Consider the following 12,009-nt stretch of genomic DNA (forward strand, 5'->3'; position numbering starts at 1 on the left):
ACATATCTTTCCTCTTCCTTTACCTACCTGTTGAATTCCAATTAATGTCACTGGAAATGATGTGCATATGTGGAGAAAGGCATAAACTTCATTCTTGTGTGGACTGGAAAAGAAATTCTTGTCCTTCCAACAACATATGTCGAGTAATAACAACAAGCGGGGAGAGCATTTCTGGCATTTGATGAGAAAACTGGAAGAGCCTTAAGCCATCTATTTACGGCCTCCAGAAAATGAGCAACCTGAAGGCCATTATAAACCATGAAAATATACAGATTTTATGTATGGAAAATTTAAAAGCTGAATGACACATTGCCCGGGCTATGGAGTTCTGTTTACAGCAATGGAACTAAATTCTGCTCTCGGTAACCCCATTGAAGTCACTGAGCTTGCAGAGATGTAAATGAATGATAAAATCATAAAAGTAAAAGCTATTGATTTATCTAATCCATCTGCCTGCCAATGCCAAATATTTTCTTGCTATGCTTCACTCTGATAAATCCCATGGTCACAAAGCTTTTTTCCTGTTATTCAGCCTAAATCTTTCCTTTCTTAAGGCTGGTCAACACAGCTTTCCTACTGCTATACATTTATGTAAATAAACTATACCAATATAAGCACAGAATAACTGAGTCCATACTAGGAAGTTGTATCTGCTGCTAAACTGATATGGGGGTACAAAAACTGTGCATAGACCAGCCCTTATGGTTATCTGTTAGTTCTAGCTAGACCTCCCTACGTATCGCACTAAATTTCTCTCCCTACACATTCAAATATTTGTGGATTCTTATGCACACACACCCCTACACACAGTCATTGCTTAGGCAAGCTACACACATTTTGTTCTTTTAATCTGTCTTCACACATCAATCCCTTTAGACTCTTAATACTTTTTCTTGCTGTTCTCCACAACCCCTCCAGTTTGTCAATACCTTTCCAGTAAAGAGATGGCAAAGAAATGAGTTCAGTCTTCTAGGTGTGATCACACCAGAACCAGTTCAGGGAGTATAACTTGATTCTCCATATTCTATTAGGTTTGTCATTTCCTTTCACTGGTCTTAGTTGTCACTTTTTAGTGTTTTTACCATTTTTTTTAATAAAAGAAAGGAAAACTGAAGGTAATAAAATGCTTGTGTATCAACTTGAGGCTCTTTACTATTTGCTATTCAAGGGAAAATTATAAAAATATTTATTTAACTATTTTGTAGTATCTAAAATTGGTCTTTGCTTTTTATCTTAACTTTGGGCTATATCATGCCACTGATATTTAAGATAAACTCTTAAAAATAAGTGGTGAACTACAGTCCTGTGTTTTTTAATGACTAAAATGGTCTTACTGAAAGCATTCTATTTTACTCTGGTAGGACAGACACTGTTTGTAATCTGAAAATTATCCTGCCTCACCCTCTCCAGTTATATCAAATGGGTGTGAGAGAGATCAATAAATACAGGCTATAAAGCCATCTCCAGAAAGGTTCTATACACCCTTAATGACCAGTACAGTCAATAGGCGCTAACCTGCATGGCATAGAACAGAACCATTATTTAGAAGTGACACATTACTCAGGAGAACCATATTCATCCTGTGGTGTTCATGTAAAATCTTTGACACTGGCCCTTAAACATTTTGCTTAATGTTACATGAGGCATAATGAACTGCCAAATCCTGAAGTCTTTACTCCGGCAAAACTACCATCAAAGGCAATGGAGGAATTTTGCCTCAGAAAATATAGTAGATTTGTTCACTCTATGTGGCAGAAACAAATTATAGAGGTTTGGTGGGAAATGTCCTACCATGCTCTATTCCCTTATCTCTCAAAGAGATCTCTAAGCTTTCAGTTACATTTAAGCAAACCCTTTAATTTCAATAGGGATTCAACAATGTAACAGAGCAGAAGCTTACTCGATATTTTGGCTCACCTTCATAGACACATGTTTAATTCTACATTTTTCTTAATTTCTTTAGACCTAACATCCAGACTAAGACTTGTTATTTTGCATTTTTAAAGCAAATACATACAAAAGTAAAGGACCTTTTTCATTCCCCATGGCAAATAGTTGTTTTATTTCTGTCATAATTGGCCTCACATACTGTAAGTTGTCATTCAAGCATAAAGATGTAAACCCATTGTTCATTTTAGATTAACAAATTCTACTTTCAAAAGCAGTGAGGGTTGTTGTAGGTCCATATGCTAATCTCACCATGTCATCCCAGTAGTTGTAGCAATGTAACACAATGTATATGGACTGGTGTTGTGCCTTCCCTGTATCTCAACAGGCTGCTGAGCAAACTGCCTATCCGGAGGATGTCCAATCAGGTCAATCCGGACAGGCTGTCACACTTTGAAAAATGAAATAAGTGTACTGGCTACTGTCAGGGTTCCCTCCCCACTCTGAACTCTAGGGTACAGATGTGGGGACACGCATGAAAGACCTCCTAAGCTTATTTCTACCAGCTTAGGTTAAAACTTCCCCAAGGCACAAATTCTTTGCCTTTGGATGGTACGCTGCCACCACCAAGTGATTTAACAAAGAATCAGGGAAAGGACCACTTGGAGTTCCTATTCCTCCAAAATATCCCCCCAAGCCCTTACACCCCCTTTCCTGGGGAGGCTTGAGAATAATATCCTAACCAATTGGTTACAAAGTGATCACAGACCCAAACCCCTGGGTCTTACGACAATAGAGAAATCAGTCAGCTTCTTAAAAGACAGGTTTCAGAGTAACAGCCGTGTTAGTCTGTATTCGCAAAAAGAAAAGGAGTACTTGTGGCACCTTAGAGACTAACCAATTTATTTGAGCATAAGCTTTCGTGAGCTACAGCTCACTTCATCGGATGCGTACTGTGGAAAGTGTAGAAGATCTTTTTATACACACAAAGCATGAAAAAATACCTCCCGCCACCCCACTCTCCTGCTGGTAATAGCTTATCTAAAGTGAGCACTCTCCTTACAATGTGTATGATAATCAAGTTGGGCCATTTCCAGCACAAATCCAGGTTTTCTCACCCCCCCACACACACACAAACCCACTCTTCTGCTGGTAATAGCTTATCTAAAGTGAGCACTCTCCTTACAATGTGTATGATAATCAAGGTGGGCCATTTCCAGCACAAATCCAGGGTTTAACAAGAACGTCTGGGAGGGGTTAGGAAAAAACAAGGGGAAATAGGTTACCTTGCATAATGACTTAGCCACTCCCAGTCTCTATTCAAGCCTAAGTTAATTGTATCCAATTTGCAAATGAATTCCAATTCAACAGTTTCTCGCTGGAGTCTGGATTTGAAGTTTTTTTGTTTATCGCAACTCTCATGTCTGTAATCGCGTGACCAGAGAGATTGAAGTGTTCTCCGACTGGTTTATGAATGTTATAATTCTTGACATCTGATTTGTGTCCATTTATTCTTTTACATAGAGACTGTCCAGTTTGACCAACGTACATGGCAGAGGGGCATTGCTGGCACATGATGGCATGTATCGCATTGGTGGATGTGCAGGTGAACGAGCCTCTGACAGAGTGGCTGATGTTATTAGGCCCTGTGATGGTGTCCCCTGAATAGATATGTTGGCACAGTTGGCAACGGGCTTTGTTGCAAGGATAGGTTCCTGGGTTAGTGGTTCTGTTGTGTGGTATGTGGTTGCTGGTGTGTATTTGCTTCAGGTTGGGGGCCTGTCTGTAGGCAAGGACTGGCCTGTCTCCCAAGATTTGTGAGAGTATTGGGTCATCCTTCAGGATAGGTTGTAGATCCTTAATAATGCGTTGGAGGGGTTTTAGTTGGGGGCTGAAGGTGATGGCTAGTGGCGTTCTGTTATTTTCTTTGTTAGGCCTGTCCTGTAGTAGGTGACTTCTGGGAACTCTTCTGGCTCTATCAATCTGTTTCTTCACTTCCGCAGGTGGGTATTGTAGTTGTAAGAATGCTTGATAGAGATCTTGTAGGTGTTTGTCTCTGTCTGAGGGGTTGGAGCAAATGCGGTTGTATCGCAGAGCTTGGCTGTAGACGATAGATTGTGTGGTGTGGTCAGGGTGAAAGCTGGAGGTATGTAGGTAGGAATAGCGGTCAGTAGGTTTCCGGGTGGTGTTTATGTGACCATTGTTTATTAGCACTGTAGTGTCCAGGAAGTGGATCTCTTGTGTGGACTGGACCAGGCTGAGGTTGATGGTGGGATGGAAATTGTTGAAATCATGGTGGAATTCCTCAAGAGCTTCTTTTCCATGGGTCCAGATGATGAAGATGTCATCAATATAGCGCAAGTAGAGTAGGGGCATTAGGGGACGAGAGCTGAGGAAGCGTTGTTCTAAATCAGCCATAAAAATGTTGGCATACTGTGGGGCCATGCGGGTACCCATAGCAGTGCCGCTGATCTGAAGGTATACATTGTCCCCAAATGTAAAATAGTTATGGGTAAGGACAAAGTCACAAAGTTCAGCCACCAGGTTAGCCGTGACATTATCGGGGATAACTTCAAATCCAGACTCCAGCGAGAAACTGTTGAATTGGAATTCATTTGCATATTGGTTACAATTAACTTAGGCTTGAATAGAGACTGAGTGTGGCTAAGTCATTATGCAAGGTAACCTATTTCCCCTTGTTTTTTCCTACCCCCCCCCCCCCCCGACGTTCTTGTTAAACCCTGGATTTGTGCTGGAAATGGCCCACCTTGATTATCATACACATTGTAAGGAGAGTGGTCACTTTAGATAAGCTATTACCAGCAGGAGAGTGGGTTTGTGGGGGGGGTGGGTGAGAAAACCTGGATTTGTGCTGGAAATGGCCCAACTTGATTATCATACACATTGTAAGGAGAGTGCTCACTTTAGATAAGCTATTACCAGCAGGAGAGTGGGGTGGCGGGAGGTATTTTTTCATGCTTTGTGTGAATAAAAAGATCTTCTACACTTTCCACAGTATGCATCCGATGAAGTGAGCTGTAGCTCATGAAAGCTTATGCTCAAATAAATTGGTTAGTCTCTAAGGTGCCACAACTACTCCTTTTCTTTCTTCTTAAAAGAAGGATTTTATTTTTAAAAAAAGGTAAAAATCACCTCTGTAAAATCAGGATGGAAAATAACTTTACAGGGTAACAAAAGATTCAAAAACACAGCAGAACTTCCTCTAGGCTTAGTTTCAAAGTTACAAAAAACAGGAATAAACCTCCCTCCAGCAAAGGAAAAATTCACGAGCAGAACAAAAGATAATCTAACATACCTTGCCTGGCTTTTACTTACAGTTTTTGTAATATGAGAGACTTTTAGAATGGTTTATAGGAGAAGGAGTTTTCTGACCTGATGCTTCTCTGCTTCCCAAGACAACACACAAAACAAAGCCTCCCCCCCCCAGGATTTGAGACTATCTTCTTTCCCCATTGGTCCTTTTGGTCAGGTGCCAACCAGGTTATTTGAGCTTCTTAACCCCTTACAGGTAAAGAGAAATTCTAGGCTACCCTTAGCTATATGGTTATGACAGCTACATTCTGCCTCAGCTGTGCATGCGTGGCTCCCATTCACCTTTTTGTGCATATCAGAGGGCAGAATTTGGCTTTGTAAGATAAGGATTCTAAGTCTTCAGCACAGCTCTTTTTGGAGACCCAATAAAAATTTCTCCTCATGAAACTACATAAAAATATTTGGCAAGTAACATAGGCTTCCCTTTTGAGAATGCTGGACCTGACTTCTCTATTGGTTTCCCTTCCATTGGCTTTCTGTGTTTACGGGGGTTGGTTGGTTGTTTGATTCCCTCCCCCTTTTATCTGTCAATTGTCTATATAAAATTGCTTTCCCCCTGTTTCTGTTTCTCTTGCTCTTTTAACTAGACACTGTCCCTGAAATATTATTTTTTATGTATTTATGTGCCTACTAGGGTCATCACTCTGAGACACTAATGGGAGATCTTGAATCTGATTACAGACTGTCCCACACTGGGTCAGTAGGGACTGGCTGGCATTGCTGTGGAAATAGTGCACTTAACCCCCTTCATGAAAGAGGTTGAAATGTGCCCATTATAATCTAATTGTGTGCCTGGTGCACTGCAAGGTGCACAGTAGAAATGAGTGAAAATTTTCAAACAGTTTATTCACCAAAAAATACAGTTTTAGGTTGTCATGAATTCCTGTCAAGTTCACCAAAGTTTCAAGTGAACAAAAAAATTCAAAATGTTTTGGTCATGTCAAAATGGAACATTTCATGTCGACTCCAAAATGTTTGTTTAGATTTTCAGGTAGTTCGACAAAAGCAAAGGAAAGGATTCACAAAATGACTGGAGAAGTAAGAGGATTTTGCTTCCTCACTCATAATGTTTAGCCTGGGAGTTAGGGTACTCACCTGCTCTTTAGGAGACCCATGTTCAAGTCCTTTCTGCCTGATGGTAGAAGAAAGGATTTGAACTCATGTCTCCCATCTTGTAAAAGACTGCCCTAACATGAGGCTACAGGCTATTGTAGTATAGCCCTTTCACAGTCCTGCTCTCCAAGCTGTTCCACTTTTTATAACTAATTAAATAGCTCTTGGAACAGAGCCTTGAATTTGGGTCTTGCACATCCTAAGTAAATGCCCTAACTACCAGACTGTAGAGTTATTCTCACTCTTTTCCTGGCCCAAGAATATTGTCAACATGAATGACAGAGCAAACACATACTACACTGAAATAGGTAGGGAACTATTTCACTAGAAGCTGAGGAGAGCAGGGATATAAAGAGGGGGCAGAGGGAAGCTCGCCTGCAGGTGTTCATTCTCTCACTCTGTCTCTGACCACTCTGGTCAGGAAGTTCCCAGGCCCAAGCATCAGGAGGAGCTGGGGAAAGACAATACAGCTGTCTGCACTACTTACCAGAAACTTTGCACCCTGGGGAAAGTTTGATTTTTACATAGTTGAAGCAAGACATCCATTTCCCTCCCTTCCCCCACCATTTTTGTTTAAAAAACAGGTAGAAGAACTCCCTGTTCCTGGGGCCAGAGTTGGGAAACACTTGAGCAGGGAGTATTTATGCCTAAAGTGTCAGGGTGCAATATTTTCTTTCTCTTTGTCCCTCTGCACCTCCCCCCCTCTCTTCCTAGTATCTGTAGCTATGGTCAGGGCATGGATAAATTACAACCATACAAGTATAAAGAGTAATGCTCAAATTGCTGTAAATGTTTAGAAATATAAACTAATCTATTGCTAATTTAAGGCTTGCAACACTTCATTTCCAAGCTTTTAAAACATTTGTAAAGATGTAGATTTTTGTAAAAAATGTCATGTTGGCGGGGGAGGGGCTGGGTTTGGGGGTTTTTGTTTGGTTGGTTGGTTTGGTGTTACTAGGACTCCAGAGAAACAAATTTTCAAACTTAATCTTTTTAAACATTTTTGTTTGTGGATAGGCAGCTGTATAGGCATTGCTGGCTGTTACATGGTTATGTAATTATGATGTAGTTTATATAAAAAACATGAAGCGTGAAGAACACATTTGACATTAATGCTGATGTAATCTCTTAACTAGTTTTCCATTCTAGTTCCATATATGTTAATACAATTATAAGTGTTATTGGCAAAAGAGCTATGTTGACATTGCAAAATAAATAATTATTGAATAAGTAAGGTACACTTTTGTATATCAGTGCAACTTCTCCATTTGGAAAAAATACCCTGGGAAGATAATATTTGCTGCATTTCTAAATAATTCCCATCAATGTACATTTACTATGTGGAAACCACATAAAAGTAAAAGGTCTGAGCAGTAAATCTTTAACAACAGAGATGAAGCAAGTTTTTAACTGAGAAAAGTGGTGATTAGTGTCTTAAAATTTCTCTCCCCTTGAGACCTAAGAGAAACAGAAGGAGCAATTAACAGGAACACATTGTTAAGTAATGCATTGTACAGATGGAGCTGTTAATACAATTCCTTGACCTGCACCTCTCTAGTGACTGGTTCTACAGTTCTTACTCAGACTAACAGATTGACTCCCATGCCCTCAATAAGGACTGCAGGATCTAACCGTCAAAGAGACACCGTTACCTTGGAATGACAGGCCTAAAATGACACCCTACCCACTTTGCTTTGGTAGCATAAGAGCGCATGTCATGGTGACCTGTGTCGGCTCCATTCTTTCTAGTAGGCAGGGCAATGAAATGTACAAGAATCCTGCCCTTGGACTCTGGTAGCAGAGTGTGGAGTTATATGTACACTTCAATATCCTGCCTGCTCACAATGACTTAGGCAGCTGGTAGTGCAGAGGGACGGCGTGATGAGCACAAGGGTGCGTATGTCATGCCAGTGAACACATACCTGCAGTAGCAAACAAAACCAGCACTTTAGTTTTGCTCTTGGCAGCGGGGTAGTTGCCATTTTAACTATCTGCAATGCAATTTGGAAAACTGATACATTTTTTCTCAATGAGCTGTTAGATTTTTAAATGCGATTTTTTTAAAGGCTGGTTTAAATCATGGACTTTATTCTTAAAGGGGCATTTAAAGTTAATTCTTTAAATCTATCCTATTTTAAACTTGAGTAGATCCATTTAAATGATGACAAAATGAGAGACTTGCTAAATAGTCTGGACAACAGCAATAGACTTTTGAATTAATTGCAAACAAAATACCATCTTTTTCACAAGCCCCATAAACAGTAAATAGAACTAATCAACATGGGGAAATAAAAAGGAATTCATCCAGATTTCCACATACACAGTGGAATAAAGTTTTGCCATAGAAATTTTCAAAATACAATAGGGACCTATTATTAATACAGTAAATGTCTAAATCCAGAGACATTGACCAATTAAATTAAAAAATGTACAAAATTCTGGGGCACAATGGAAACTAATTAATAGCTGAAAGTGCTCAATATTTCAGAAACTATTAAAAACACACACTGTCCCTCATAAAACAAGTTTGTAAGTATTTCGTCAAGCACCTGAAGCAGCTACAGGAGTGTCTAACAACAGTAGTCTCATTTATTAGGAGGGAGACTTCTTCAGCTTCGTGCAGTTCTGAAAGTGCTCTAACTCCTACGAACCATTATTTTCTTTGTCGGTGTTTCAGAGAGATTTAAAATGCATAAAACCATATGCCTACAGGTCTATATATATCACATTCAAACTGTCAGACCTCTGTAAAGGAAAAAACAATCTGGAAAACTGCACATTGGGGAAGAAACGCACAGCGTTGTCCAAGATTTCTAAGTCGCCTCCTTCAATTGAGCTCAGACAGTCTCCACACGTTACCCTTCCTACTATTTCAGTTTTCCTGAAAGGCCATCATACCTTTCTGTCTACTTCCTTAAATCAACCCATTGTAGAGAATGTTTTTTTAAAAATCCCTGAGAACTGCAATTTGTTTTTCTTGTCGGTGCTTGCCTCTGTCCTGTCGAACATTATCCTGAAAAAGATGCCCCTGTAGGGCAATGAAGCATGAAATCTCGCAGCTCCTTCACACAATAACAATATCCACATGGAAGACTAGCAACACCATGACAGGTTTCAGAGTAGCAGCCGTGTTAGTCTGTATTCGCAAAAAGAAAAGGAGTACTTGTGGCACCTTAGAGACTAACCAATTTATTTGAGCAGAAGCTTTCCTGAGCTACCGATGAAGTGAGCTCTAGCTCACAAAAGCTTATGCTCAAATAAATTTGTTAGTCTCTATAGCAACACCATGGCACTAGATACAATTACACGTATTGGAAGTGTCAGTAAAAAATAGCTGGGGCTGGTTTCTCTTTCAGTGTATTCCTCTCTCTCTCTCTCTCTCACACACACACACACCCTAAAATCACCTGTACAGGGGGGAGGGGGAATAGCTGAATGTGGAAATTAGTCGTTTGTAGAATCATATATTAAATAAGACGGATCATGCAATACAAGCAAACTCGGATGGTTATTTTGCTTGGGTAAAAACAACAGGAACGGGCTCTAATTAACTAATAATTATAGTGTACACTTTCGAATGGAAATCCTCCAACAATGTCCCCTGGTCTATTCACACATCCTTAAATACTGCTGACAAGTATGATTTGCTTCAATGTTTCTTCCTTTCGTTGTATATATTCCCCACCCGCTCCAGATCTTAAAAATAAAAAACCCCAGAAAAGCAAAGAGCACTCTTCTAGAAAGCAATGGGGTAATGCGTTCTGATTTGAAGATTCACAAACCTCCTTCGGCATAGCTTCTCTTTAGAATGATTAAGTGCGTATGTGCTGGAACTTTATATTCCAAGGAAAACAAACTTTTATTTTTAATTAGAAAAACAGCTTATTGTTAAATGTTTTACTTTTGTTTTTAATTTGAAAAAGCACTTTGGTGTAACGGAACATTTTGCAATTACTCGGCCCTCTTTTCCTTTGCTTCATCCTTTGTAGTCTTCTTTTTAAGACGCTTGGAGGGATGCAGAAGACATAACTACATTTTCTAGATTATCACTGGTGATAGTCTAAACTTTAACAAAAAAAAAGCAAACGACTGTTTTTTTCTATCCGTTTATTCCATGGGATATTTTAGCCTAATGTTATCCTTATATTTTAAAATAAATAGAGGTAAACAAACATAAAATCAAAATATCGATTTTGCCCTTCACCAATAACTTAGTTTAACGCCTGTATTCAGACTTTAGCGAATAGCCTGTGTATATTTGTTTAATCGCCAGTTAATTCTTTTAGCCTGATCAGTACAACTGCTCCAGCCTTCTTGGAATGCAAGATCGAAGCTCAACAAATCCTGGTCTTCTCTGCAGTTTCCCGTCTTATCACACAAGGACCGCCAAGGACCGATGTGCTTAAAAACTATCCCGATCACTTAGGACCCCTGAACAGATGAAAACCTACCGCTAGTAGGGAGCTGTTACAGTTCAGCAGGAGCTCGCCACACTCCGCAGCCCCGCTTCCCGCCCCGGCCTGCCCTGACACTGTGTAATTGGCGCCGGTTACATTTCAAAAGCCAGGATGACAAGTTTCAGATTTCTGTCCACACGGGGAGCCAGCCCAGCCCCGCCGCCGGGGGAGGATGGGGCTGCCTGAGACAGCTTAACTCGCCCGCCGAGCGGGCTCCACGCCCCTGAGCTTCAGCCACTTCTCTCTCTCCCACTCATCACTTTCATCTGCTCCTTTCGGCTTCCCACTTCTCTTCCACCTCAACTCTTCTCTCCTCTTTTCCTCTCCCTCTCTTCTCGCCCTCAGAAAAAAGCAAGCCCCTTCCGCCCCTCCCCTCGGTTTGCCAGGCTGGGCATAAGGCTATTTCTGTTTTAAGCAGTTTTTCTTAAACTGACTCCGTGTGTCCAATCCAAAGCAGCCAGTTCTCGTGCCCCTGGGCTTCACGCAGGCAGCTTTCGGCTGTCAAACTGTCCACTGCAAAACTGACACAAAAGAGTTCAACCTGGCAGAGCTACAATCCCCAGCATGCTGAGTGACTCCCAGTTTGGACCAGATCTCCCCCCGAAGAGAAAACGGGACTCGAAAAAAATGACTGAAGAACAATAATCGGGGGGGGGGAGGGGGGAAGAAACAGTCACCAAACTTTTAAAATACGCTTGAAATTATTATGAAAAACAGATTTTTCCAGTGGTGTATGTTGTAATAAATCTAGTCAAACCGCGTGCCCGGTATTAGCAAACCCCGTCTGTTGTAAATCCACCGCCTCACAGCCTCCTCCAAATCCTGTACAACACTTATTCCTTCCATCTTTGTCTCCCTAGTCCTTTAAAATGCCAGACACCGACAGACACATTGGTCACTCCAAGAGCAGCTACGGGCCATCTCAACTCACCACCCCCACTTCCAGGAAGGGAGGGGCAGGACAGGGGAGGCCCAGCCCAGACTGAAATCTCCCCAGAGATGAAATAATCCCCAACACCAGGATCGAGCTTCCCACAATAAAAATTCCTCAGCTCACAGCAGCCTAAAAGCAGCAAAGTCACACGGGTTCAGGCGGGACCCGTGACTGCATTTTTTAACCCTCCTTTCAAACTACCTGCAAAGGGAAAACACGAGATCCGTTTGTGATTTTGGGGTGCGTTAATCCAGCACCACGGGGTGAGGCGGATCATGCATCGGA

The sequence above is a fragment of the Caretta caretta genome, chromosome 3 (assembly GCF_965140235.1).
Source record: "Caretta caretta isolate rCarCar2 chromosome 3, rCarCar1.hap1, whole genome shotgun sequence".
Classification (NCBI taxonomy): domain Eukaryota; kingdom Metazoa; phylum Chordata; order Testudines; family Cheloniidae; genus Caretta; species Caretta caretta.